The 5,446-nt window shown below is 32.9% G+C and overlaps 1 long non-coding RNA gene across 1 annotated transcript in view; it reads right to left on the minus strand.

Annotated features, from left to right (window-relative positions):
- LOC106692842 (uncharacterized) overlaps positions 1 to 3,350 on the minus strand; it is a 5,628-nt gene extending 2,278 nt beyond the window's left edge. Inside the window, exon 1 of the long non-coding RNA XR_001345001.2 lies at positions 3,009 to 3,350. This is a non-coding gene — a long non-coding RNA (uncharacterized lncRNA). The remainder of the gene's footprint in view (positions 1 to 3,008) is intronic.
- Between the last annotated feature and the right edge of the window lie 2,096 nt (positions 3,351 to 5,446).

Consider the following 5,446-nt stretch of genomic DNA (forward strand, 5'->3'; position numbering starts at 1 on the left):
TGTAACATAAATTTATTTTTGTTGTCATTTTGCTGATATTGATCATAGATACGGTTTCCTCCAATTATTTCACAAATTAAACAGTATTCTGAACCAACCGACACATATGCTACTACAAAACTTCAATGAATGTCATTAAAATGGTTAACAGGGCATATATTAGCTAAAAATATTAAGATTCCAATGATTTTTTTTCTGTTTTTAGGGAATATAATCAAGATTGAAGTAACAGTTACGTTTAGTAAATAAAAGTGCAAACAAACATCACGTTTTTATTTATTGTTACATGTATGTATGTACCCCATGGAGGGAACTGACAATATTGAAAATTCATGATATCTTTGTTAATTCTTGTCCGATTTTGATAATTTTTTTGTCTAGACAACCTATCATATTGTCTTATACATTGGTATTAATATTTGTTGGGATGTTGCCGCTGGGTGCTAACCATGGTAGTGTCACGATTCATTTTTCGGAACTGTCGAAAAATAAATATTAACTGCCCTTGGTGGGAATTGAATCCACAACGTTCCAAATCGGGCACTCTGGACAATCCGCACGTCCATCATTGTCTTATACCTAGTATATGAAAAAATGCACATATTTCGTGTTGTGCGCCCATAAACTTTAATTTTGTTCATATTGTTTTCAACTGGATAAATCCAGGATTTCAGTAGCTTAGAACCTTCACAAGATAACACTGAAAATTAAAAAAAAACAGCGATAAATAAGTTAACGACTTACGGAGATCTTATGTAAATAACAAACGAACATTACAATAATATTACTGGAAGATTATTGATTGACCGTGTGTAAAGATGAAAGAAATATGGTCCGGGTGCGGTCAAGAAAAACTCAAATAGTAGAAATATACTTATTTTAATGAACCAACGTTTCGCCCCACGTTGCAGGGCTTCTTCAGGGCTAAAAAAGATACAAACACATAGTTACAAAAGGAAAACAAAAACATAAGTGTAAAATAACAGGGGTATAAAATGTAAAAAAGTAAGATATAATATAGATATAAAATATATATAGATATAAAATATATATAGATATAAAATAAGTATATTTCTACTATTTGAGTTTTTCTTGACCGCACCCGGACCATATTCCTTTCATACAATAATATTAAATTGTAGACAGAGAAACACGAACATTTAACCTCCTTCTCAAAACACAAATGTAGAAAACAAAATCCGAATAAAAAACAATTTTTATTTATGTAGATTATGGAACTCTGATTCTTTATTGACAATATTTGAAATATCAAAGTATTCATTATTAAGCAGCGTCACTCAGTAAATCAAAAAAACTGTACAAACATTCCTTATTATATTAATTTATTAATATAGATTGAATTTATTTGTCACAATATTTATTAAATCATAAATATGAAACATATTTAACTGATGAGTTTTCTAGTTTTTTTTTACCTCCTCCTAATTAACTCAATTAAATACTTTATTCCCTACTTTGTCACAAATAAAATCCACAAAGACCTTAATGTTCCATTTTTAACCGATCTAGCCCGAACCAGATATCAATCCTTTCTTTCAAGTTTCTTTCTTTCAAGTTCAAGTTTCTAATCTTGCTTCGTCTTTTATTCCTGACAATCCTCTGAGGCGTCTGAAAAGAAGATGGCCTTGAGACCTTATATTGTAAAAATGTTTTTAGAGTGCTACCAATGGGTAGTTTCTTTACATGCTTGTATCATACCATTATGATTTCCTCAAATTTACTTGATGTATTTTATGTACAGTTGTAAATATCAATAAATAAATTAAAAAAAAAACTTTATAAATTACAGAGGAAATGGAGAAAGAAATGACCAACTCCGTTGCTACTCAAATACTCTTTACACTTCCAGACGTTGTTCTCCATCTGAGGTCTTTATTGTATTCCCTTCCGCAGTAGATTGTTGAGAGGTACTAGATATTCTGCCATCCTTTGCAGGGCCAACACCTTCTGTACGTCTGGTCTCACGCCATCTTTGGAGATAGTGTACCCTCAGAAATTAATTTTTTGTTAATTTTGCCCCAACGCCGACTTCTCTTTGGATAATTTCCAAGCTAAATTCCCTCATGCGCTGGAACACACTCCTTAGATGGTCCTCTTCTCATTTACTGAACACCAGTAAGTCGTCCATGTATACCTGGCAAACTGCCTCGTCCAATCCTTTGAGTATATACATGTAGTATGAAACGTTTAATAAGGTACGAATCGGTAATCATTAATCTGAGAAATAGAGAGAGGTACCGTCGGGTTTAAAACAAGATGATTATCACTCATCTTATTTAATATAGCACTAAAAACGTCATTAAAAGTGTGGTTGGGTAGTAAAACACCGATGATTGGTTATGCTGATGATTTGGTCTTATTTAGGACAAGAAAACTACAGAACTAAATACAACTGCGTTAATAAACTCCAGTAAGGAAATAGGTCTTAAAATATATACGGATAAAACACTGTTCCAACTGTTTTTTAAGGATGCGAGAAGTGTTCTCTTACAATAACGGATAAACAGCGCCTTAAGGTTTTCGAAAATAAAGTATTACGTAAAAATTTGGACCGAAAAAGGATGGACTAACAGGAAAATTTAAAAGCCTACACAACGCTGAATTAAAGGGACTGTAAGGTTATAGCCTTGTGGCATATAAGGTGGGCGTGAGGTTAGTAGGTCTTACTAACAAGAAGATCCCTAAAATGTTAATAAACTCTGAACCGATGGATAAACGTGCGAGGGGTAGACTGAAATGTAGATGGGAGGATTATGTTAAAACTGATTTAATAGAATTCGGTTTGGAGGGGCATCACTGGAAGGATGTATGTAGAGAGTCATTAGTGGTATTGGCATTGCACTTTCGGGTTCGTTAGGCCTTCATTATTATTATTTTATGAATAGATTTAAAATTTTTTGTCGATCATACGTTTGTTAGTTGTGAAAACTCCAAATGAAACCTTATTACTAAATACTAAAATGGAAAATACGATTAACATATACTACCTCTTCGTATCGAAGGGGTTTATTAAATTTCATCCGATATAGTTGAGCGATCAGTTTCAAAATTCTGAATACATGTCTTATCCATGGATTGTTTGCATTGAGAGGATCTTTATCACACCAACATATGTCTTCGAAAGGGATATAATCCGCCATTTCTTTTATCTCAAAACGAAGTAAAATATCGGTCTTTAGAACCAAATAAATTAATAGCTCACACAAATGTACTGGTAAAACTGACCGATAAAGTATATGTTCTATTGAGTAGATAACAGTGTTTAAATTCTACATTTAGACTAACTTGTGTAACTAGGATACTACTGTTACATATTAACAAATATTTCCACTTAACATATGTGATTGTATCAAGTCTAAGATTGAATTTTTGATCTATTGAAATATTAAAATAAATCATGGAGGTGCTTTGTTAGACCGATTGGAAAGGAAGAGAGACTAACTAACATTCCATTGTTTGATCATTGGAAAAATGTTAAAAAATTGTGTTGATTTATTCATTCTGTTTAATTTCTGTAAAGATATATTTAAACAAAATAATACAGTCGGTGATAGCTCGGGTTATTATTTGTGAGATTAGGATCTTTGTTCCATCGACTTTTTTCCTTATTAGGAATGTTAATAAGTAAATATTCGGGAGTTTTACCTATTTTTCTAGGCTGCTATATAATTTTACATTCCAGAACTTGTGCCCCACTCCTTTAGATACGGTGAGAATAACTGGAACGTTTGGAAAAGTATCCAACTCCCCAACAAGTCCTTCCCTAGCCTCAGAGACAGTTTAGATTTCAGGAGCGATTCTGAAACAGGTTTTTGTGCTGGTAGGAACAAATGTTCCATAGTTTGATTATTGGTACCATTATTGGTCTTTGGCCTGTTTTATTGAGCAAGGCCCATCCAGTTTTCTGACTTTCCGTTCGTTGGAAGAAGCATAATACATACTTTTCTTATATAAAATAAATAATTTTACCTCTTCCCATTGCTATTTCTGGTTGCTAAGAAGGAAAATTATTTGATACCTCGATTATTTATGAAACCGGTCAAGTTCTCTCAGGTTCTAATTATTCCAGATAATTTTTATTATTATATCACTATTATTCTACGGCTCAACATATACAGCCCGTGAGCGGGAATGTTAAGATTCGTTTCAGAGGGCCGCTGTGAAATGAATATTGACTGATTCGGTTGGGAATCGAACACATAATCTTCTGAACCAAGCACTCTGGGACCCATGCCCCAACCCGCTCAGTTATGAGGTCCTCCTTAGAATATTGAACTACACCAACTTCGTCTCACATCGCTGTCATGCTCTTTAATATTTAATGTGCTGTAAAGGATTGGTTCTCACATATAATAATTATTGTTATCTCAGTTTCAATTAATGATTTTTATTTACATTTGCATCTCTTCACTAATAAGAGAGTTAATCAGACTAAGGACATAAGCTTGTCAGTTAGCGGAATAGACTCCAGCGTTGGATGGGAAGGGAAATACAATTTCACAGTGTAATACGATTTGAGAAGGGCACATAATAAAATTTACCCTGACTCATGCGTCAACTTGGGCAAAACTAGCTAGGCATGCCAGCTAATTCAGTTTGCTAACATATTTCATACTCTATCACCCTGTATTTTGGAATAAATTAAAATTGACAATTGAAATAGAGACAAGGGACTTCATTTGGACAAAATGGACATTTTCGAAGCAAAGTGTTTATGTAACTATTTAAGAATGAAAAATGTATAAAATTATCTCTGGAAGAGGTAAAGAAAAACCTACCACCATAAATAGGATAATACACGACAACCATTTTGCTTACATAACTTGACTAACTATTGAAGGATCAGTTATCCAAGAAAATGTTATTTTATAACCTTCGACCCTATTGAAGGGTTATATACCCACCTGCTGATTGGGGATTCTAAACTTCTACAAAGCTTAAAAAGATATAACTTTGTATTGGTTTTCGACATTTCGACTGATGTTTTTAGGTGTGTTAAAACAGAAATGGAATTCAGTTTTCTTCCATCACTTAGAAGAAAACGGGTTTTCTAATGTTTTGTAGCACTAAAATCAAGATACTGTTTTATGGTATCTTGGATGCTCAACCTATCTATTTCAATTTTTTTTTGTATTAAATAGACATTAAAATATACCAAATGGCATAAATCGAGCTGTTATCGATTTATAAGAGTTTAAACGAATTTAACTATCGGATACGAATGTGTTAAGGTATTTTCCACAGGACCTATTTATTTAAGGCTTGTCTAATTTTGCCCACATTTCGTGCAACGTAGGATATTAGTTTTATCATGGTCTAAGATAAATTCCATGTGCTACTTTTACTTCATTTGGTGCAAATTTATTTCGTTGTCGGCATGTTCCAAACGAAAACTCAGTAAATTTTACAAATCAAATTTATTCAA

The sequence above is a fragment of the Halyomorpha halys genome, unplaced genomic scaffold, assembly GCF_000696795.3.
Source record: "Halyomorpha halys isolate HHAL.00 unplaced genomic scaffold, Hhal_1.1 Scaffold74.1, whole genome shotgun sequence".
Lineage (NCBI taxonomy): Eukaryota > Metazoa > Arthropoda > Insecta > Hemiptera > Pentatomidae > Halyomorpha > Halyomorpha halys.